Genomic DNA, 26222 nt, shown 5'->3' on the forward strand with positions numbered 1-26222 from the left:
TCGTTTAATGATGGAAAGAGCTTTCGAAAGGGAAAAGAAAAAAATACGAAATACTCGCGGGAATATTAGAAAAAATATATGAATAGAAAATTTTCGATAAGAGTAGCTTTTAAAATACTTTTGAAACGGGAATCGATGTAGTGTTTTTATTTTGCTTGAGGCTATCTTGCAATTTGTGTCTACCGGTGATAGTTTCATTTAGTATTTTTATGAATAATTCTTATTGGTATTAATTACCTATAATGGTCGGAGATAGATCACAAATGAGTGTGGAGTAAGTATACCCAAATTGCAAAGTTAAGTATATGAACTATACAATTTTCGCTGTACAAGCATCTGTTCTTAGCTAGTTATTGTTTTAATGTGTTTCATACAAAAAAAAAAGGTTTTCTATCTTTAGTATCGAATAGCGTTGTAAGGCTACATTTATTGATAATTTATTGATTTTAAACATTGTCTCGTGGTACAATTGAGTACAAACTAAAATGTTGAGTTTATTATTTATATAACAAGAACAAATTATTTAAACATTTATGTTATCCCCATACAATCAATGACATTCATGTTAACACAACACAAAAATAAACATACATTTATATATTTTGCGATTTTCCGTAGAAAGTAACATCCGCAAAGCAAAAAGCTAGTGAACTCGAAACTAATCGCCATATTTTTTCTGTATATATATGAGAAAAAGTGCCGTTCCTCGGGTCAATGTCTATGGAGATAATATTTTGTTTTTGCTTTGGCAATATCCCTTTCACTACATAGTATAAAACAAAGTCGCTATGTCCCTTTGTATGCTTAAATCTTTAAAACTACGCAACGGATTTTGATGCGGTTTTTTTTAATAGATAGAGAGGAAGGTTTTAGTACATATATAATTTATTAGGTTTTAAACCAAGCGGGCGAAGCCGCGGACGGTAAGCTAGTAGTACTTTATTTAAAAATTTATTCCTATTTCCCTTGGTCACGGTATCACGCGTGAACTGCTGGACCGATTTCGCTAATTCTTTTTTTGTTAGATAGTTGTTATTGACAGAAAATTGAAGCAATTTACGCCATAAATTTAAATTAAGAAAACAACGGTTACAAGAAGAAAATACAACAATTCTGTCGGACCAGCTACTTCTTTTATGTTTAACAGCTTATTGAGTTTCCTCTACGTATCACAAAGTATCAAAAATGTTTAAAATTACAAACCTACATTTAATATTATAGTCTTACTAGCGGCCCGCCCCGGCTTCGCCCGTGGTACATATGAAAAATAGATGTTGGCCGATTCTCAGACTTACCCGATATGCACAGAAAATTTCATGAGAATCGGTCCACCCGTTTCGGAGGAATATGCAGACTAACATTGTGACATGAGAATTTTATATATAAGAGACTAGCGGTCCGCCCCGGCTTCGCCCGTGGTACATATGAAAAATAGATGTTGGCCGATTCTCAGACTTACCCGATATGCACAGAAAATTTCATGAGAATCGGTCCACCCGTTTTGGAGGAATATGCAGACTAACATTGTGACATGAGAATTTTATATATAAGAGACTAGCGGTCCGCCCCGGCTTCGCCCGTGGTACATATGAAAAATAGATGTTGGCCGATTCTCAGACTTACCCGATATGCACAGAAAATTTCATGAGAATCGGTCCACCCGTTTCGGAGGAGTATGCAGACTAACATTGTGACACGAGAATTTTATATAATATAAGATGTTCACTAAAACATCCACTTTCCTTTCAAGTTCACAAACAAGCAACAAATTACGTCCATCGTCATTACGTATTAAGGCGTCAAAGAATAAAAAATAATCAGAACTTCCAAAAGATTTCTCGTAAAATAAAATAAAACGCGCATTCATTACCAAGGGATGGGGGGCAAACAAAAAAGCGTCTCATCGCAAATCTGCCTCCGAACATCTGAGACCGGCCTACGGTAAATATTTAACATGTCTCCTAGCCAACAGTTTAATAAGTTATATTTAACTAGCTGAATCTTGCGACTTCGTTCGTGAGAAATGATTCTTTCACGTTGAATTAGCCTTGCTGTAATTTGATAAAAAACTTTGCGTTGCTCGATAAAAATAGGGAGCCAAAAATGGATTATGTGTATGTAATAGTGCAGATTCTTTTAGTGTAAACGAAATCTTGTATTCAGTGTTGTTCAGTAGTAGAACATCGCATAGACTATTTTCGAACGCACTAAGAACAACGAAAGAACTCTACAGTACTACTACAGTCTACGCTGTTTACACTAAAAGAATTTGACAAAGTGGGGTTAGAATGAGCATACGCTCGTTTGGTGTAAATGCACCGTCAAATAACAACATATCTGATTACAAATGAATTAATCCGTTAAGTTTCCACAATACAACCTTTTTCATTGAGAAAGTGATGCGTAAACTTCGTAAATATCCGAAACATTCAAACATATTTATCTACTTTCTTTGAGCATTATCATTACGTTTTCAATAAATAAACAAAATGGCTGATAAACTTGGCAAAATGAGCATTCAAGTTTCAACCCTCCAATAACCGCGGTATACACAAAGTGAATTATAATAATAAATTAACCCGTTCCCAATACTAAGTTTACAGATTCATACATAAAGTAAATAATTTAAATCTCAAAGCTTACGTGGATTACGCGAGTTAGCCCAGAATCCAGTGTTTACCTGCAAACAGAAGATAACAGAGATAAATATACACTTATAACTTACTATTTGATTATATGTATCAATTACGCAAGACTACTGTATGGATTTGAATGTAATTTCACTCCGATATACATAATATATGAATACTAGCGGTCCGCCCCGGCTTCGCCCGTGGTACATATGAAAAATAGATGTTGGCCGATTCTCAGACTTACCCGATATGCACAGAAAATTTCATGAGAATCGGTCCACCCGTTTCGGAGGAGTATGCAGACTAACATTGTGACACGAGAATTTTATATATAAGATAAGATATTATTCTATAGATAGTCATTCGATGAATTAGACTATCAGCTATTATAACGACTCATATGTAGATAAATTAATTTCTCAACACTTATAAAACAAAATCATTCATCACAGCATAGGAAATAACAACGAAAAATAAATCGATGCCCCACAAAACACAAGTTTCAATAAAAAGAGAAACAAAAACGTTCCTTTCCAATGAAAGGGTGGTGACTCTGCACTATTTCCGTACCTGCATCACATTACTCAAGCGAAATAACAAAATATTATAGTCCCAAATGAACATTACTAATAAACAAATACATATATGTAAATAAACGCACTATCCATCCGTCTCTTTGGAACCGCAAAAAATACTTTAGGATAAAATAAAACTAAAACATTAAAAACAATCAAAGAGCATGTCATCAAAGCAAAAGAGGGCTTGCGCTTTGCAAAATTGCCCTTTATAGTTATGAAATAGAGTGTAATATGGCGTGTGGAATATATTGTTTATCTTGTACAGTGGTGGTAACCCCACGTGGCACACAACGCTCCAGAAATACACAACATAAACACTGCAATGTGTTCACGAATATGTGAACACTTGGCCGACTTATATATAGATGCACAGGCATGTATTTAGGTGAGCTTTGAGGCCCTGAGTTAAGGCACCGCACTACATAAACACGGATTTTATGTTTTGCATTCCAATTAATAAGATTGTCATCATAATTAACGATAGAAATGATAAAAACAGGATTAATTCTCAGTATACAGTAGCTAGAACTAACATTTATACAAATGTAAATTTCCTACACATACTAATAAATAATTAACATTTATGTTTTAAATACAGACTATGCTTCTTGATTTTATATTGTTAATGTGTAAAATCATGAAACAGATATGTTTTAAAATACTTGATATGTGTATTCATGTACTGATTCCCTGAAATATTTCATTTATTTCGGTAATAGACAAAATATTACAACGTATTATTGGTAAAATTGGGCCTCAATCGCAAGTCCGGCCCTGGCAAGCTGCGTCTGAGCAAGATGTTTTCAAATATCTTTTTGTCGTGAACTTCAATGGATCTTTGGCTTCTGTCTGCGCGTTTATGTTCGATAGATCATAAATTTTATATTATTTCGGGCTTTGAAAAACCAATATCTGTTTGATGTTTTTGTTTAATATACATACATATTATTTTACGTGTTAGGATGCACGTACCTACTGTTCACTATTAAGTACATAGATTACAGAATGATTCATATATTTACGAGTGCTGTAGTTGGAATTTTGTGGTCGGTTAAGAAATGAACGTACATATTTTTAGCGGGAAATCTATCTTTCATAGTACCTATTATTTATTTGTACTGTAAGTTCTATGGTGTTACCTATATTATTTAAATATTAGGGATTTTAGTGTTTCTGGATGAATATGTTTGAAAGGATTGATCAAAAGTATATAAATAACAAGCTATACATGGTTTTACGGTCACGGTCATATTATAGTGTTGCTTCCACGAATCGCGATGATACGAACATCGTTATTTCTGTAATATAATGCCGATTTATTAAAATACATGTGAACAGAGAAAAGTTATTGAGATTAAAGTTTGAATTTCGACCACCGCGACCGGCCGAGTTGTGTTCCTAGTTTTAGAAACCACAAATCTTCAGACAATTATTATTGATACTAGATTAATTAACTCAAATCAACATTTACAATTGGTGCAACTCTAAAATTAAAGTCAAACTATAGTCAACTACTGTCAAATTCCGACCCTCATACAAGTGGCATAAATCTACGAATCTATAGACGAGCCTAAAGGGTTGTTTCCACCCGATTAGGTTTTCTACCAACTAAAACAAACAAATAAAATATTCAGATTTGTAATATAGACTATCCAAACCTGTAGTCATAAATTCCGACCCCCATACAAGTGCCATAGATCTACGAATCTATAGACGTGCCTATAGGGATGTAGGCTCCAGGTGATTAGGGTTCGACCGACGTCAACGTCAGGCACCTCAGAAGGTACTTCACTTAATAAGGTTCTATATATCGTTAGCGCTAAATTAAACGGTCAGGTTGAGCTTTGTGCAAATTGAGATTGCTTTTAATATCAGACGTTATGTAAATCGAACTGTAAAAGTTTCTAAACATGTGTTTGTTATAAAAAAATTCAGTTAAAAAAATGTTTATTTAACATGCAAGGGAAACAGGCACATTTGCTGTCTCTTTTCTTTTTACGGTGTTAGAGCGAGATGCATATCGTATTTCCGGTAAAGAACTATAATAATATTTAGGTTGCAGATAAAAACTCATTTACATGTAACGTATATGATGCAAGAAATAATAATATCTTAAAACGATATAATATATCCTCCCTTATATGCACTCCACACTTTATAAGCGTTAGTAACATCATTAATATTGAATTATTCATTAATCCCTGTAAACCAAAAAAAAAAATAAAAAAAAACAACTCAAACTCTCGAAAGTAAACTGAATTAAATACGTTTCGAAAACGGTCGTTCCACCATCATTCATACATATTAAAAAATACCCTATGATTAATCCTTAATTTAACATACCTACCTGTATAACCTACCCATTATTAAAAAAAAACAAACGTGGGCAGAATGTCTCAAGGCATTGCTCTAAAAAACACTATAGGACCTTTGTTGCGATGGTCAGTGCTCAAAACAAAACAAGACGACCGTAACAGGTCTGAAACCAGTCTTACAAGATATCTTCCCAGTCTGGCAAAGTGTAGTTTACATTACTAATCGAATATCAACCTTATCACAAGGTAATAAAGCTCAATTTCTATTGCTGGGTAATGTCGATCGTTTTAAAATGGCTGCTATGATTTAAAATCGTTTCGATTTCTTTAGGAATTTCGTGGTCACGTGTTCGGGAGACAAAATTCGGAGAATCGTTTTTGTTCGTCTAGTATTCGGGGCTGCGTTTCCGTTGATAATCACAATCGTATAATGATTCATGTTATTTGACATATATTTTAATCACATAGGTACATGGATAAGTTCCGTTGGATATTCGTTTTTATTACGCAAAAGATGTTTCAGTTTTAGCGTAATGCCATCTGGATTTGGATGCCATAGAGATACTTTTCTCTATAAGAAAAACGAGAATGAATTAATGCAGTCTTAAATAATAATAACACTTGATAAAAAGAAAGTCAAAAAACATCTATAGCAAATAGTAGGTAGGAAAATTATTGCATTTTATACTTTCTTCCGAATGCTTTCTAAACAAAGACATTGAAATTTAGGCACAAATTCAAAATGCAACAGAACAAGATTTATTAAACAAGTCAAGATTATTTTTATTTTCCCAACTGCATCAGTATTTTGATATGACTTTGAACAGCAGTTTTGGCGTTTATCCATAAATAAATGGAAATTCAAAGAGAATTTAATATTTTCCACATTTCACTTGAGAAGTTAATTTCATGTTGATATGAGTATTTGTATAAGACAGACATGTCCAAGATATTTTGACACACATAATATATTTATTAAAGAATTTTTAGGTATAATAACCTACCTACTACAATATATGTACTTGAAAATTAATTGTTAAGAGTTAGATAAGACTTAGCAACCACCCAAAGGGTTTTTTCTGGTGACAGGCTTATAGACCGGGAGATACTGACACAAAATTTCGAGTCATTTGTAACAGGATGGCGGTTCTACAGGGGTCTTAGTACGCAATGACAAAAAGAAAAACGATGGCGTGAACGCTGGTACCGGCGGCTTAGTCGCGTGGGCGTTAGTCGAACTCGTCGGAAAATAGCGAAAGTCAAACGATTTGTAACAGTATGGCACTTATTTTTCCTGTAAGTTTGAGGATCAACAAATATAAATACAAAATTTCAAAGATCTATGTGTTGGAAATCTTCACTTATATAAATTAATAATAAATTAAGTTTTCAAGTATGACAGCACTTTTTCCCCCTACTAGAAGTATGGCAAATATAATAATGGTCACATTTTATCAAATACTCTCCAAAAATCCAAATGCAATACTGGTACAAAAAGTTTGGCGAAATAAAAATTTTTTGCAGATTTTCGGCGGTATGGCGACCATTTGGAATCGTCCGAAAAGTATGGCATGGCGATTTTCGTAAATGGCTGCACGACGATAGTTACCTGTGCAAAAGTTAGCCTGGTACAAATGGTTGAATGATTGTTTTATTTAAATCAACACATTCGCGTCGGTATGGCGGGCTGTAAGTCACACCGGAAAAGTATGGCATGACACTACCGCCTACTACTTTTTTATGGGCTATCGGTAAATTCTAAAATTTTTGTGTTACAAATCGTTTGACTTTCGCTATTTTTCCGACGAGTTCGACAAACGCCCACGCGACTAAGCCACCGGTACCAGCGTTCACACCATCATTTTTCTTTTTGTCATTGCGTACTAAGACCCCTGTAGAACCACCATCCTTGTTACAAATGACTCGAAATTTTGTGTCAGTATCTCCCGGTCTATTACGAATAGTATTAGCTGAACTAGATGCTTTTCGGAACTGTACATAGACAACATTTCATACTTTTTAATTCTTTGCCATCTTTTACATCCTTCTTTTTGATATCTGTTATGTCTCACCGCAACCAAAGTACATATACCCACGAAATATTTATTTATTTTCTTCCTTTACAACTGCTCTTTCTTCAGTCAATCGTCTTTGCGACCTTGAAGCGAGAAAATTGTACGAATCATACATACGATAAAACATTCATCTATAATAAAAGAAACAATGACTAAAACAAAACAAACAAGTACACAAGTTGAAAGCCTTCCTTGATATTACCGTATTCGGAAAAGTTTTTAATATTTAATAAAGCAAAGTTTCTCTCTGCTAAGAAATACGAAGCCTTCCGCAACAAATGTTGAATATGTTGTTCAATTATTTAAGTTCGAGATATTTTTGTTATTCTAAAAGATGTATTTAATATTAGCTCTCCTTTATGTGTTATATTCAGTCTAACAATAAGCATTTTAGGAATAAAAGGACACTCAAAAGTTTATTATAAATTTGGATCTAAGATACCTCACGATATTGTAATATATTTTTAACGAGATTCAATCGTATTCTACCGTACATTTTCATAAAGGTCATAGGTACCTAATTTAAATCCAATCTTTACAATGTACAATATTTATAGTCTACAACATTAATAATTTAATACAGATTGGAATTAAAGGAAACTGCAACGGGTTTCAGACGTGATCTTTTATCGATGACAGCAATTCAGATTCTACCAGTTCAAACTAGAATATTTCAGAAATAAATTGAAAATGTCAAACAATGACACCCTATCAGAATGTCAAGACAGAATTTAACCTTCATATTCATCCAAAATCATCTTAAATTTATTAACAGAAAACAGTCCGTCAGTACCTACGTCAGCTATTTTCACCCGCGTCTGCGCCATAACATTGAAAACGCATCCAATTTTGTAACGCACGCTTCAAGAGCAACTATAAATATGACGAGACCACAGCGAACATTCAAGGACATAAAAATAACCAGAAAACATATGGGATATAAAAAAGGAACGAGTCACCGTCGGCCGGTGTAGGAAGACCCGTGTCGGGAAGGACGTCCTTTATCTCGTGTAGGGGAGTGCTCAATCGAGATGGGTCAACTTATACTGGCCGGTACAACCAGTTTTAAATGAGCTCGCCTGTCCTCTGTCGAGTCGTGTTGCGATGATATGCAGGGGTCAAGATACAATGGTGGTACAGTCACCCCAAGGAAAAGGTCTCGTGGTCAGTGACCATGTCTCAGAATAGCGCATGCCTACCTGCGCGGGCGCAGGCTGCGTTTGACGTCATAGATCATCGCACTTGCATGGGTTTTACTTGATTTTTGTTAAACAGGTACTTGCTGGATCGGTTAATATTGCGAAATATTTGAAAATCTGTTTACGCTCCTTTAAGTTAAATTTGTAACGTGTAGTAAATTTATTAGAAATGCTCTGAGTTATTGGTATAAACAGCTAGAGGAACATAATTAATTACACAGTAATCGTTCAAAAACAAATAAAACATACATTAAAAGAGAAGGATAATTTTACTACGATTTGTCTACATACTACACATTATTTGAATTGCTTTTCTCAAATATACATAATATTATCCTTAAATTAAACATGAAATAGTTATATAAACAAAGGTTTTATCTCCATGACAAATATACCACAGTTCGTCACAATAACACAAACCAATCGTTACTGCTTACGTCATATTATTTACATGAAAACAGCTGATATCGTAATAATATTGTTATAAGAAATTAATAACAAACGAAATGAAGTTCGGTACAAAATTACCTACTTTTAATACGCAAATACTTTATGTAACATATTTTTGTTTTATTATACACTGTATATGTTAGTATTGTATAATGTTCGGCTATTACGAATAAACTTGCGAATTAAGATTGATCAAGGAAATATTAATTAAATATTATTTTGAAAGATTACGAATCTGTTAAAATATACAGTAGGAATATACCTGATACGTATAAGTATAACATTATAAGCTACTAGCTGTGCTCCGCGGTTTTACCCGCAGTGCTCCGCTCCTGTTGGTCTTAGCGAGATGATATAGCCTATAGCCTTCTCGATAAATGGGCTATCTAACACCGTAAAAGTTTTTCTAATCGGACCAGTAGTTCCCGAGATTAGCGCGTTCAAACAAACAAAATCTTCAACTTTATAATATTAGTATAGATTACAGCACAACATCATAAACAAAACACTACAAAATGTGACATACAGCGAACGATTACAACAATTGTAAATACCTAATTACAAAAATCTTCCGCATACATCCAACATGGAATGTTGCCAACGAAAACCTCTTCTAATATTAAAATGAAAACACAAAGAATATCTTGGATAGAAACATCAGCTCGCATTGTCCCCTAGCTATTAGGGTTGGCACTTGTCACTTTTTCGACTCAAGGGTTTAAAAAGTAGGTGTTACAAACCAAAGGTTTACATTGAACCCTCGAGAGCCGTTTAACCCTGAAAGATTCATCCGTCACAAGGGCTCTAACTATCCTTTTAAATGAATTCGTGATAAAGGGTCTCGCCGTGTATGAATTATTTCCTCATATTAAATAGTTGATTTTGCTCCTCGTCTCTTGAGGCAGAACAGGTTTTCTATTTCGTATTGTTTAAAAAATCGTATAAATAAGACAAACACTAATTTTCTCTTTCTTATTTAGCAACTACCTGGTTGGAATCTTAAAATTTTTCTATTTATTACCTGTGTGAAAATGTATTCATTTCTAAATTTAATCAAATATCATGCAGTACTACAGTTGTTATTACTGTTATTGTTGTTATTACTTTGTCCCAAATAAATTCTAGCTAACTTACAATTTTTTAAAGATATTTTTAATATAAAATAATAAACATTAAAACTATGAGTAGACAACCCTAACATGTATGCATTCCTAGTCGAACACGTGAGGTAATCTTATTATAAAATGTGCTTACAGAAGTATGTATTTCAAAGCTTAAACTTGAACTTTGATTTTAATGCCTTTGAATATTAAGTCTTCTATAAAGTAAACAGATATTTTCATATGTATAATATTTTCGATGTATTCTAGCCATTTAAGTAGATTAGAATAATAAGATATTACATAATATGTGAAAAATGAATTTCACACAACTTAGGTCGTAGGTAACTCACGACAGACGACCTGGTACGAGTGGCAGGGAGCCCCTGGATGCTGGCCGCCGGCCGGTGACCGGTCGTACTGGAAATTCTTGAGGGAGGCCTTTGTTCAGCAGTGGACATCCCACGGTTGAAACGACGACGACGACGACCAGGTAGGTACGTAACAAATACACACAGAAAAGAGCTACTCAAAAGCATTTAGACATTTCATATTATTAAACATATTTCATCATAATATAAAGACGTAGCTTACATAGATACTAGGTTCAAATGTTATAAATACACTAAAGTAAAATTACTTACCGTCCTAAAACACTTAGTATCGTTTCAAGAAAGATAAATAATAATTAATTTACTCCGGTTAATACTACAAGTGCCTATAAAATCTTAATACTATTATAAAGGCGAAAGTTTGTATGGATGTATGGATGTATGGATGTATGGATGAATGGATGTATGGATGTTTGTTACTCTTTCACGTAAAAACTACTGAACCGATTACAATGAAATTTAGCACACATATAGAGGCAGGATAGGTTTTATCCCGAAAATCCCACGGGAACGGGAACTATGCGGGTTTTCCTTTGAAAACGCGGGCGAAGCCGCGGGCGGAAATCTAGTTATTAATAAACGAAGCCACAGTAATCTATGGACATTTACAATATTTCATGTAGTAAGTATTATAACTTCAAAGTTAACTTAACCAAGTTACACATTACATTGTAAGTGAAAGCATTTAGTTTACGAGTGCATTTTATTATCATACTACAAAACGTACTTGGATTTTACGTTAATTATACTTTAAACGATTTAACTTGTCAAATAAAATGTGAAAGTGGGATGGAGATTTCTCTTAAATTATTGTATCACATTGCATATTATTCATATAATATTCTACTCCTTCTTCCTCCTTCCTCCAAAACTCATGTTTTGTTGGAACATAGTAGAATGAAATTTGAGTTACAACCATCATGTAAAATAAATAAAACAGAAATAATATAGACATACAAGGCTGACAATATACTTTTTGAATGTATAATTGAGCCAAGTCCTGCCAAACGAAGTCACCACTCTATAACATCTACCTATATACATCTTATCCCCGGCAAGCCAGAGCCAATATAAGTTTATCAGTATTCCTTCTCAAACACTTACTATACGTATATACATACATTATACATACTTATACATCGGACTTTACTTACACACATGCATCAAGATCACAATTTACGATCCAACAAAATTAACCTTAACATGTCGTACAAGATTTATTCCGAGGCAGTATCTGGGTGAGGGTTCAATTCAGAGTTACCATACAAGCAGTTTTATTTCCAGTGTGGGAGGGTGATGGCGCTAGATAACCTGTATAGCTCTGTCACTTTTCCACGCTGGAATGAATACTGCTTTTATCGTAACTTCTGGAGTCTGTAAATGAGAGAAGTTAAACTTTGTCGTTACTAACAGGCGGGTCAAGGCTTAAATGCGAGGCTGTAGTGTTTAATTGTGTTTTGGTGTTTAGTTTTTCTTATAATAGATCATTGTAAGTTTAAATGTTTTAATAGTTGATGATGAAAAAGGTTTAATTTTGTCTTAGAAATTATTAAGGGATAAAAAGTTTAATTGACAGTAATTTGATGACTTAGTTCGATACTTAGAAATATGAACTTGAAATAATTATGAATGAAGAAAATTCTGTGGTTCTAATTTCGCCTGTCTCAGCTATTTATAAAAGACAGACATTTAATAAATGAGTAAAATCCAAGTTGTTTCTTTAGATTTTTTTCCTTTACAAGTAAATAATCAATGAGCCTTTACCCTATTAAAAAGACGATTATAAAACATCCAAAACGACACAGCAGTTCTCAAGTACCAACAAGCATTCTATTTATATACAGCATAATAATACTAGCAATATTTTCTATGAATTAAGAGTTCAACTCAGCAGGTTGTATTGTGAAGGTTGAGCGGAAACTCAGCCAGCCAATAATAATCCACTTCCGATTAATAAGATCCTGCACAATAAATCTTGATATGTATTGAATAATACAATATTTTCAATGCTTCGCTTGAACCGTAAAAGCGAGGTAAGGGCTTACATTTTTATTGAGAAATTTAATTTTAAACTAGGTAGGTATTTTGTTCGTAGTTTTTTATAGTATTGTATTTGTGATGAGGTAATTTTTGTAGTACGTTTTATTGGCGTAAATATTCATTGTTTTTTGTGAAAAATAAGCTTTACAAATAACTCCACTAATACTTTTAATAGGTTTATTTTAAGCAATTAGGCGGATTATATAGACTCTTGTTCAATGACAAAACTTGCTAAGGGGATTCGAACCTAAAATTAGATAAACATCTTACTCAAGTAAAAGAAAAAGATATTAATTAATTACACTAATAATAATACCTTAATACAAAATCATGCAAGCTTTTGCAGACACCTATTGAATGATTGAGAAAGTATTTCTTTTATGATATAGCTATATAAGGTAGTAAAGTTAAGAATGAAAGAGCTTCAAAGCCCTTAGCAACGACAGAAATATATGATAAGAATACGTTCTACAAAGAGTATTGAAATGTCATGAAAAATTACCATTCGCATGAAAATTTACACTTACGATGGTTCAAGGTTGTTCACGATGTGCCACGTTAATAAATTTGAATTACTATGTACATAATATAATAAAATAACCATGTCACATTTTCAGTAAAGATAGTTATTAATAGGAAAAGATTTTAGACCTTTTACGAAAGTTTTAATTAAGGAATTATTAAGTCGATTTCCTTTTATACGAGGAATAAGTTTATTTTAGTTTTTAATCACAAGACATCTTCCCTCCTAGACCTGATTCCATACCGATAGCCAACAATTCAAAACATAACATACTTACCTACTTTATGTAGTAACTCAGTTCCCGAAACCACAGACACAATAGAAAATCTATTGTGTCTGGGACCGATCGGGCCGCTTGGGGCTCAATGGGATAATTAACAAATTTAAAAAGTAAATTTTCATACTCCATCATTTTAGCTCTCAGAACAAGATCAACAAACTAAATTACAAATTCACTTAATCATCTATTACATGATACTGCTATAAATTAGAGCCCAGAATAAGAAAAATCTAATTTGAATTCAGAACTATGTACACCCAAAACCGAATAAAGTCAAAAACATGTCTGTCATTAATAACCTCAAGAACGAACGTGTCCAAATATATAATTTGCATACGGGCGGATGGAGAGGATCCTGAACGTTCCACGAAACACTGCGATTTCCGACGCCCTTGTATTGTTTGGAAACTGTTTATATAAATACTCTCTTAAATAGAGGTTAAATAAACAATGGTCTGAATCGGCTTTGTTTTATGTTGTCATTGATTTCGAACTAGATGTCAATGGAGACGCGTAAGACATAATTATTTGGACTGAATTTCCGTTGCAACCAATTTTAATCGAAACTAGGCAACTCCGTAGGGGAAAACTGTATGTACATTGTACCTATTGAAATGATAGGAAACTAATTAAGTATAAGAAGGAGTAATAATTCAGTATGCGCCTAAATGCAACTAAAACATTTAACAATGCAACAAATTACAACATCTCATCGCATAGAAAAATATTTTGAATATATCATGAGGACTTCAGAACCTAGAAGAAAGCCAGATAATCTCTGTAGTCTGTTGAAATCATGTTAGGACTTAGGTATACGACGGAGACAGAAACTTTTCATTTATCCCCTTGCAACTAAAACATTTAACAATGCAACAAATTACAACATCTCATCGCATAGAAAAATATTTTGAATATATCATGAGGACTTCAGAACCTAGAAGAAAGCCAGATAATCTCTGTAGTCTGTTGAAATCATGTTAGGTATACGACGGAGACAGAAACTTTTCATTTATCCCCTTCCAACATTAGTATACTTTATGCAGGTAGGTTGATAGTAGTTGCAGTAGCAATTAGTCAACGTCAGGCTGTCGACGTGGAAACACCTATTTATTGGTCAACAGATTAATCTAGTAACAAGGCAATATACTTTTACATGTAATCACCCTACTTCGTATCGGTGTAAGGGACGCCTCATTTACACTGACCTTAAATTAGGTTGAATGTATGTATAGGCAACTAATCTTATGTGAGTGAATGCTTGTCTTTTTGGTTTACACATAAATAGAGTAGGTATTATTGTGAAGAGTTCAACAATTAGGTACTTGTGAAACGAAATAAAACAATTTAATTTAAATGTACGGTATACAATTTTGTCTAACACGCATCTCCATAATAGAATAACACAAGCTCACATTATACAACTAAAAAGATCCAAGATAAAGATGTCTGTAAAGATAAAGTTCATAATCTACTTAACCGAACAAACTGGAAACTCATCATAAACTTTTAAATATTCCGTACAAAATGACGCAGCCGTTTCGAAACAAAAAAGGCGTAAACAAAGAGTGTATTTTCGGTACATTTGATTAATAACTGCCGTTTTGTACCTCTGTCAGGTTCGAAAATATGAAAAAAGGACACGTCGCGTCATCTAACCCAAAAATCAGGGATCATTCAAGATGACAATGGGCCCGAAATTATGTCAAATAGCCCGTATTACGTGTTCAGTAAGGGCTATATTGACCGCTGAATTCTTGAATGGCTTTTATTCGATTCTCGCCTTTACTCCAAATTTGATAAAGGGTGTATTCGTGTGAGTCTGATTGGAATCGTGGACAAAGGGTCTGTAAAAACAGCGTCCGTGGGAGGTCCTACGAGAGACTGGTACTAAACCTGAGGGATAGGTTGACTTATAAAATAGAAGATTCGATAGTAAAATATAAAGGAAGCTAGGACTAAAATACTATTTTATGACAGTATTGGGATTGTCAGTGGAGTGAATTGAGGGTAGGGTGTAGATTGAATTACGTGTATGTATATAAGACCGTAGGCAATTTATGTTGGTAGGAGTACCTTTAACAAATTTATTTTTATAAAGAAATGTATTCATAGTATCTATGTTGTTTCGTAGTCACGCTTTATTTCAAAATAAACGAAAATCGGTTTGCTTTGTGTAATAAATAAATAATTAAAATTAACATTTTCAATGACATAAATAAGATACTGACTAATTGACCTATATCCAGAAGGTGACTACGTGCTCAATCGAATGCATTACATCCAAAACGTCACAGCTATTTCGCACGTGTAAACGGATAAGCAAAATAATCTCATGTTTCAATTAATTCTGCGCAGGCTTTCGCGCCTCAGATTGCATTGCTGTTGCCATGTTCGATAAATCTTAAGCAATAACTCGTTAAAATTTGTTTTATAAATCTTTATATTATTATATATTTATTTTGTTTAATGGAAATTTTTTGGGTTTACAAATGAACCAAATAGCTTTCATTTCTTAAATTGTTAAAACACAGAAGAAAACAAAACTTTACTTACTTCAAAAATACAAGTAATTTATGTACAGAGTATTTACTGATGTGAAAACATTTCCTTCCTTTTTTTATTAATATGTTTCCTTTGTCCCGATACATAATAAATAGATTCTGATGTGTGAATATTGAAGGTAAATTTCCACATCCGTGCAGAATTAATCCCTTTTAGATTAAAATAAGTATAGTTGTCGGCACGTAACTTGGCCACTTTTTAACGTAGTGGGGGAAGCTTGCGCATATAAAAATGTACACACTAAAACTTGATGCGCAACCTTCCCTCACCATGCTACTTTTTTGCCAAGAAGTTTGCCGGGCGCTATAAATAGTTACTAGCTTTCCGCCCGCGGCTTCGCCCGCGTTTTCAGCGAAAACCCCGCATAGTCCCTTTCCCGTGGGATTTCCGGGATAAAACCTATCCTATCTCTCAAGTTGGATCGAACTGCACATGGTGTGCGAATTTTATTATAATCGGTTAAGTGGTTTAGGAGTCCATTGAGGACAAACATAGTGACACGAGATTTATATATATTAAGAGATAAAATAGATAAATAGTTATTTTATACATGTAGTTACACGGAAGCGTCCTCCACCTTGACACATACGGACATGTGACTAACACTAATTACGTTATAATATTTGTTAAACTATTCCTGTTATTATAAACTCTGTTCTTTGTTCTTATAAATAGAGTTGTGAGTCAATCGTACTTACACTGGTTATTGCACGCGACTTTGTCTGTTTTGTTGCGATTTTATTTAAACATCCGTTTGAAAATGTATTAATTCTTATGAATACTATTGAGTGGATTTCAAAGAAGTTTCTGTAACTACTGCACTGGCTTTGAAAAAACTTATTGTAGTAAGTAGTTAGATAAAATATTCTTACACACCGTTCTATCAATAAAAGTAAGTATAGCTTCTGAACATATCGACTAGTTATTTAAATAATTCAATGTATTAGTTTATTAATTTCTTTGTATAATTATTAATTTCCTTTAAAATAAATATATGTAGTATTCAATAAAGTATTTATATTGAGCATCTTTTCTTTTTACTATTCAAGCTCCACTTCTTCAAATATTTATATATTTCATTTTCAGACAGAAAATATCTTGTAATAAGCTAAATAGAGGACTCCTTCAAAGAAACTTTCGCCTTTATAATATTAGAATTATTTATAAGAAAAATATCTTTGAAGACAAAGCCTAAAGAAAACCTGTATTTTTCCAAAACATCATTAGTTTCAGATTGAATTCATTACGAAAAATTATTTAATTATAAGAAAAAAAAACCTTACGTTTCACTTTAAACAGCGGTTTCGGAATTTACCTGTAACAAAATAATAAAACATTAGTAAACAATAAACATAATAAATTGCATTTTTTTAAATAAAATACAAACGACAAATCAACGTATATAGTTATAAAAAAGATCGTGTGTGCCCAGCACACGTGTTAGAAGTGAAACTTCTTTGGCAATATACATGGATACCAAAATTGACGGTATTGCCATGACGCGCCCTTGAAATTTTACTCTCAACGCGCCTAAAGAAGTTTCACTTCAAAAACACATTCATCGATCAAATTACAAATTCTCTCACATTCAAATACTAATTTTATAAAAAAAAACATCAATTTACTACTATAAATCCAGTATGAGTTCGCCACACGTGAAATACAAGTACAATTAACAACACACACTAATTAAAAATGAAATTTCGCCATTACGTCTTATTAAGCAATATTAGCCTCCAGAGGTCGCGGGTTCATTTATATCACGAAATAGAAAGGCCCGGTTCCACCACATTCAAACTTATCTATCTTTACTAATATTATAAAGAGGAAAGGTTTGTATGTATGTATGTATGGTTTTCACGCATAAACTACTGGACCGATTTTGATGAAATTTGGCACAGATAATCTTTAGACCCTGAGAAAGAACATAGCCTTCCTTTTATTGCGAGATATGTACCACGGGCGAAGCCGGGGCGGACCGCTAGTACTTAATATTAGAATTTGTTTGAACGCGCCAATCTCAGGAAGTACTGGTCCGATTTGAAAAATTCTTTCGGTATTAGATAGCCCATTTATCGAGGCATTAGGCATCATGCTAAGACCAACGATGGAGCCGAGCAATGCGGGTAAAACCACGGGGCACAGCTGGTCTTCAATAATATAAAAATGAATCGCCAAGCGTGTTGCTAAGCGAGAATGGCGGAACCGATTTCGTTAATTATTTTTTTATAATATTCCTTGAAGTACGAGGATGGTTCTTGTGGAAAGAAAACGTAAATATATACCACGGGCAAAGCCTGGGCAGACCGGTAGTTGGCGATAGCAATAAATCGCCAATTAAACTTCAGACATATCACTGTAGCAGGTTAAGCGTAAGCACTGTATCTCGACGTCAGAGTTCAAGTTACATTTTAAACGTGTAATTAGTCATTTGATACAATAAAGCTATCGTTTATTGCGTTGTATTGTAAAATACGTGCTATTTTATTTGTTACAAAATAAAACATGTCATGTGATAGTGTAGAAAACTACTATTAAGTATTAACAACTTAAAATAACGTTATTATATTTGAACAGAATAATAAAACTTGAATGGAGGAAGGTCAAAATATTGACGTATAGGTCCATATAATGTAGGTTGGTATTTGCAAGTATTCATCTTTTAAACAATTCATCGCTCGCTAATTATTATGCAACAAAACACACTCAATCAATTACCGGCAACAAATAAATCGCGTGATTAACCTTCTAAACTTTCACAAAATAACGTTTCACCCTTTAATTCTAGCACATAGTTATGTAAACCGTGGGGCGTGTAACCGGTGTCCTAAACACACATCCTTTAGTTAAACTGCGGTTAATCCGGCGGTGACACTTGACGTTTGAGCTCATAATGTGGGACCACCTATGTGTGTGACGTCATTTAACCGACTTTGCAAGTGATTATGGATATTAATAAGGTTATATTATAAGGTAAGATGGAGAATAATGTTACAGAGTATTTACTTCGAAAAAGTACTTTCTTTTTCAAATAACTACGTATTTACGTAAGCTTCTGAGCTTTTTTTGTGTATTTTTTGTCGCCATGAGTTTACATTATTTTCTTATCAAACGCAGTGTTACAAAAACCTTTACTTTCTACCCAAAATGCTTTCCACCCGTGATTAAATCTTACAACACTACCCCCATCACAACATTTACCTACAATTTATCAACCCCCAGTCGCTTCTAAAACTTCCCTTATCCGTTCGCAAAGCTAGTGTAAATATCCCAAAGTAGCTACTATATAAATCATTTAGAAACACTGGGATTATCAAGCCCGTGTCGCTTATCCCTGTTGACATGCTAAAGGTGCGGACACACAGCGAGTGAATTACAAGTGTAAAGGTGCGGACACATAGCAAGTGAATTACAAATGTAAAGGTGTGAACACACGGTGCAAACAAATCACAAGTGTAAAGGTACGGGGCACACGGTATGGTGCAACTGAATTATACTGGACTAAAGGTTCGCACACAAGGTGCAACTGAATTACAGAATAAAGATGTGGACGTACGTGTGCCAACAAATCAGAGGATAAAGGAATGGGCACAATATGGTATACCTTAATTACCTACAAATCTAAAGGCTCGGTACACACTGTTCAACTAGTTACAAATTATGAAGCCGTTGCCATACATTAAAAATAATAAATATTATCAGAGTAAATTCACCAAAGAAACTTCGTATAAAATCACCTAAGTCGTTAGGTGCCTTATTAATTACCTTCTTATTTTCGCGTTAATGTGGATTTTGGCAGGTAAGACATTGTTTCGTTTTATTATTTCTAAATATAATCTGGTCGGAACCTGCTTATTAAAGCTGATATTATATAATACTAGCTTTCCACCCGCAGCTTCGCCCACGCAGTCAAAAAAAACCCGCATAGTTCCCGTTCCCGTGGGATTTCCGGGATAAAACCTATCCTATTTCCCGGGGTAAAAAGTAGCCTATGTCCTTTCTCGGGTATAAAAATATCTCTATACCAAATTTCATGCAAATTGGTTCCGTAGTTAAGGCGTGATTGAGTAACAGACAGACAGACAGAGTTACTTTCGCATTTATAATATTAGTATGGATTTAGTTGGGTTTGTAGAACTGTGATTAATCTTAATTTTCTGCACTAACACGTATATGATAAAGACTTTCACAATAAAAGATAACAACGTGCTTCTAAATTCATACTTTTACAAGTACGATTATTTATGTAATACCGTCAGGTTATCTGCACGGTCAGACATACGAACATGTCATAAAATGGCACTACTAATTGTATTGTGAAATATAATTACGTGACGCTGAGTTAATTTCGTAAATTGTAATTATAAAATATATGCAACGATTGACACAGACCTTGCTAACTATTAAAACATTTTACTAGAAACATGTTTTCTAAAAATTGAGATAAATGTAACAATAGAATTTCTTTGAAACATAACTTGCTACACAGTGTGGAAGTTACTCTGAAATATGTATTTCAGAGTAAATATAATAAAAGAGTGTGAAATATGTATTTCACACTCTTTTTTAGAATTTACTACAAAGATGCACTAAAGCTTATAAAGATATTTCATAACGTCAAATCTTTTCAGATATCAAATTAGCATTGTGGCGAACAGTAACACAATCTATGCTAGTCATCATATCCATCTATTATCAACAATTTAAAGTCACCTTAGACTTTTACTACGTCTTTACAAGCATAGTCAAGACTTATATTTTATCTTACCAGCCCCCCTAGACAAGTTGGCTTTCTATTAGCGTAAAGTTCAATAGAATAGATTATGAATGTATGAGATTGACGTAATCAATCGTCGTCGTCGTCGTAATCAAACGTCAATCTCATACATTCATAATCTATTCTATTGAACTTTACGCTAATAGAAAGCCATTTGTCTAGGGGGGCAGAACCCTTTAACCATATAACGCCTAATAATATAATTTCGTCCTATGACAAAACATCTTGTTGTACTGTATGCTCTCTACACTATGGTATGTATCACTATAACAATACAGAGCAAGAAGCAAGCTGGAAGGCACAAAGCCGAGAGGATTACCGCACCCGTTTTTCGTATTTATTGAGATTTATCGTAACGTTTGCCGAATTCACTCTGACCCGGGATTCTTGTAGTGAGCGACCGTTTTGTACATTTTTGCGACTTAAATAAGCCGATTTTTTTAAGGTAGCTTAAAGGAAATTTTGAAAAATTAACTAAACCTATCGATCGTGCATCATATTAATTATAAGATAGATATCTAAGAATGTTATTGTTTGTTCCTCATCCAGGTTGTATAAAAATGTTTTATTATAGTAGAATAAAGATTTTAAAATATAATTAAATCTGTATTTTATCCATAGCATGACTGTTTCAAATTTCAATACACCTACCAACCAATTTACTAAAATATTTTAATGCCATGCGAAATGACAATTATCATTATTTACGAACAAACATTTAATCACAAAATGCATAGCGTGTAAATACAAGAAAAATAATGAATATAAAATTGTTATTTGTTTTCATAGTTTCGCCATGGTATTACGATCCGTTCCACGTAACTTCCGCATCAGTCATTATGCACGAGAATTAATTATTAGACGTATGATTGATAGAGCCATTTGAATATATCTCAAATTGGATGCCTTTTGTTGTGCAAAACGGAACGATTTTGTATATTATATATAGTGACGTCATCGCTTAATTAGTATGATGGTTACCTATAGATTATGTTGTTGATTAACATTATGACTAGATTCTATTTTATCCTTGTCGTAGTGAAAATATGTATAAAACTAGCTTTCCGCCCGCGTTTTCAGAGAAAACCCCGCATAGTTCCCTTTTCCGTGGGATTTCCGGGATAAAACCTATCTCTCAAGTTGGATCGAACTGCACATGGTGTGCGAATTTTATTATAATCGGTTAAGTGGTTTAGGTCCATTGAGGACAAACACGAGATTTATATATATATATATATACATATATATATTAAGATAAATCTATATTACAAAGGTAGCAGGAACAACAGACGCTGTCCACGCGAATTTTCGGAAATAGTAGCCTCGCGAAGCAGGGCTCGCGACCGTCTTTATGTAGAAATTTGGAAAAAAGAAATCCTCAACATATTACAAAATGCTGAGCGTTTGTAAACGGCGAAATAATACAATTTGCCTGCGACATATCGACCATAATTATCTGTCCAAACATTTACTTCATATCTAATGAAGAATGTTACTAGGTATGCCAAATCCCTTGAAATTGTGTCTCAGTAAAGCCTGTATGTATACAAATACACTAGTTTTTGTCGTAGTCAAAAATACCAAGTAGTTTTGATTTTATACGCATTCAAAGTTTCGAAAAATATCGAGTCCCGCTAATAGTCACGTGACCGCTTGTGACGTCACGTCACAACGCACCGCGCGGCCGCGTCCCCGCGCGGTGTGTATAAAGCAAAATTACCAATCTTCTATTGGATGATACGTGTAATATTCAAGACCAAATCTAAAAAATAAAATATATATCAAACTAGATGATATGTTCAACGATTCTGTTTAATCAAAAACATAAAATATTAAAATTTACTCGATAAAAAAAAATTACCAAGTTAGCTCTAATTTCCACACTTTTACGTTTTCTAAGTTTGACATGGTAATACTTATTATGATTTTTTTTTTCATAAACAATTATATTAAAACATTTGCAAGATATTTGTCAGATCATTTTGTGTAATTACTTTTAGTTTTGGTTTTATTTTTGGCGCTCTTTTTTTCTCGAGATAAACGTTTGGTTTTGTCACGATAAAAGTGGTTTATCGCAGATAAAACCAAAACTAAAAGTAATTACTCAAAATGCTCTGACAAATATCTTGCAAATGTTTTAACTTTTAATATAATTGTTTATGAAAAAAAAAATCATAATAAGTATTACCATGTCAAGTAGAAAACGTAAAAGTGTGAAAATTAGAGCTAGCTTGGTGATTTTTTTTTATCGAGTCAATTTTAATATTTTATGTTTTTGATTGAACAGAATCGTTGAACATATCATCTAGTTTGTTATATACATATTTTATTTTTTAGATTTGGTCTTGAATATTACACGTATCATCTAATAGAAGATTGGTAATTTTGCTTTATACGCACCCTAGTATCAAGTCGGCAGCGCTGTAGTAGGTGTTATAGCTTGCGCAGTATTTTGATGGGTTTTCGTCCGCGAATTTCGTTAATAGTCCAATAATAGTAATTATTATTCGTTTAATAAAATAACAGTCATGCCAAAGTTTCATCTTTATTTAATAGTTTCTCAAAATATTCTATACGATTGCGTTTTTGCACTGCTGATCTCTGAGGTTTATCTTCATTTTCCTGTTGACATTTGAATTTGTGTGGAACTATAAGTACCCTGTTTTTGTTTAATTCTTCCCCCGACCAACTTATATTTTAGTATAGTTCTCCATATCATTCTCAACTTAAAACAAGAAAAAATCTTACTAGCCATCTACCTATACTTAGCCCATACGAGCAGAGCAGAAGCACAGTCTAGTATAGATTAAAACTTGTATAGAAAACAAAGGATAACGCAAAACAGCTGCAATGTTCTCAAAATATTATAATATGTAGCTTACTTCCTTTGCAACTATAAAAAACAACTTATCCGGCGAATTGGTAGTTGTATTTTTACATTTAGGAACAACACATGATTTTCTGGTATTTGGATTGGACATTTTTAAAAGTATTTAATTATAATTTCGACGGCGCGGGCGCGCGATCGCTAGCGGACTGAGTGAGCCAGATTGAGCGTGTTGTGGTGTGACGTCACACCATCACCGGGCGTTTACAACTTGTTTTACTTCTAAATCGGAAAATAATTGACGTATCGAAGTAATTTTTTCACTAGTATTATTTATTTTTGACAGAGAATATGGAGTGCTAATAATCAAAATTAGTGAACATTCTCCATTAGGCAACAACCATTAGGTCACTAGTCTATCACCTAGAAGTTAGAACCTAGTTACCTAACCCAGTAAACGCTATTAAAACAAATATTTTCATAACCATAATAACCACAATCAACTATGAACTAACCCACATATGTATTTATTAAATAATTAAACAATTATACCATAAGCCACGGAACCATAATGAAATTATTAAAATAGTGATGTGCAAACAATAGCGCGTTTCATTTATCGATAATATTGACGAACGATAAATATTTTAGCATAACAAAGCGGTGTCGATAACCATTTTGATTGTACTTGGATAATCTGTTTAAATAATAATACTGCGCCTAAAATCTGTCAATTGAAATAATTAAATTTGTAGCATTAAAACTTTCTGCCGCATTAATGGATAAAAGGGGAATAAAATCCATCCATAAATTTCTTAGAAATGATAACATAAATATACTAAGTACTAGGTATCTTTAATATTATAATCACGTATTATTACCTAAAGGTCAGAATAATTTCATAAACCTATTTTTATTAATTACCACCAAAGCTCAAGTCTAAAACCTTTTTAGGTCACTGTCTCTGTAAGAGAACGTAATAAATCCTTATTAGAGCATTGTAGCATTTTCCTTGTTCCACCGTAAGTGTATAAATAATATAAATGCGAGGTTCTTTGAGGTATCAGAGTTCCGCATTCACAGATAAATGATTGCTGTAGTTACTTCACTTATAACATAACACAGGTGCATATACATTTTATTTACATTTGGGTTATAGTAAGTGTGAGCGAAATTATTATCCTATTATTAAATTCATTCCTCCATAGATAATTGACATCATTATAAGATATTGTAGGAAAAATAGTGTACTATAATATTGTCCCATAACATCTGATAATGGATATTAAAAGCTCCTAGATGTGGATATCTGGTTTCTATGAAATTTACGATAAACTTATCAACATCTCCACTAATTACAAGTCGTTAAACCTTCACCGACCATATGCTATACCTCATTACAATAGGGATGTACAAACAATAGTCCATACTTATCGATACAGGTTCTGACGAATCGAGCCTTAAATTTAGCATAACAAAGCCGGAGGGTCGGATACCATTGTTTGAGCCAGACGTTATTTAAATATTCCGACGGTTCCGTCGGCCAGACTGGCTCCGGATGTTTTCTCTTTTATACGAAATCTGACGCTTGACGCGCTTGGAAACTATAATGGACCGTTTAAACAGGACCTAGGTAAACTAATGTACCGTATATTTTCTTGGGTAACTGTAGTTTATGCTTTTTATGATTTAAGGTTTGAGATTGACATAACGGTTTGCTGCGGAGCATATGCATCTGTTATGTATATAGTAGTGTAGTTTTTTATTGTTTTATAATATCAGTTTACTGCTTTAGGTGTAAATGCACCTTTGTACAAAACTCTTAACTATTTCAAACGCATAAATTTCAAGCATATTAAAGCTTGTTTGTATTATACGTTTGTTATATTTAGTAGCATGGTTATGTTAACACATTTCTTGTTTGCATTAGGTCGTTTTATGGAATGCAGACTTTCTACAGTTTGAATTCATACGTTGTTTTAATTCTTCAATTATTAACTTACGCGTTGTGACAAAAATAATTGCATCTTTTTATTATGCCTCGGAATGTGAAAGTTCCAATTTGGGAGTGAATGTAATTAATGGGCAAAATTTTAAAAATATCGATATTTAATTATCGAGCAGGTGCCATCACTGATGGACAAAGGTCAGCCATTGTTCGATTATATTTTGACGAAGATTACACCTTGGTCACGTGCGATCACTTTCATTTGCTTTAACATCAGCTGTCTTACAGTAATGAGTGGCAAAATCAGTGATTAAATGTATAAGCTAAGTGTATAAGTATTCAATTAAATGCAACTGGAAAATATATGTTCGGGTTAGTGTCTAGATTTAAAGTAGGTATGTTAGTCTGAAAGAACAAATAATGAAATAATTTATAATGTCCCGCTCGAAGGAACGAAAAAGACTATAATAATACTCGTGAATATTCCATAGAGCAGTAAACGTTGTAGTACCTATACCTTCTC

At 33.4% G+C, this 26222-nt stretch overlaps 1 protein-coding gene across 9 annotated transcripts in view; it reads right to left on the minus strand.

The window, feature by feature from the left end:
* brat (tripartite motif-containing protein brain tumor) overlaps positions 1–26222 on the minus strand; it is a 393821-nt gene that overhangs the window by 103978 nt on the left and 263621 nt on the right. The window contains exon 1 of one of the 9 annotated variants that reach the window (XM_090116983.1): positions 2644–2660. The exons of the other annotated variants lie outside the window; for them this stretch is intronic. The gene's annotated coding sequence lies outside the window, so the exon portion shown is untranslated. Of the gene's footprint in view, positions 1–2643; positions 2661–26222 lie in introns of those variants that run through there. 9 annotated transcript variants of the gene reach the window in all.

This window comes from Colias eurytheme, chromosome 26, assembly GCF_061535395.1.
Source record: "Colias eurytheme isolate Ceu_HAF_F1 chromosome 26, ilColEury1 Martin Lab GWU primary, whole genome shotgun sequence".
Taxonomy (NCBI): Eukaryota; Metazoa; Arthropoda; class Insecta; order Lepidoptera; family Pieridae; genus Colias; species Colias eurytheme.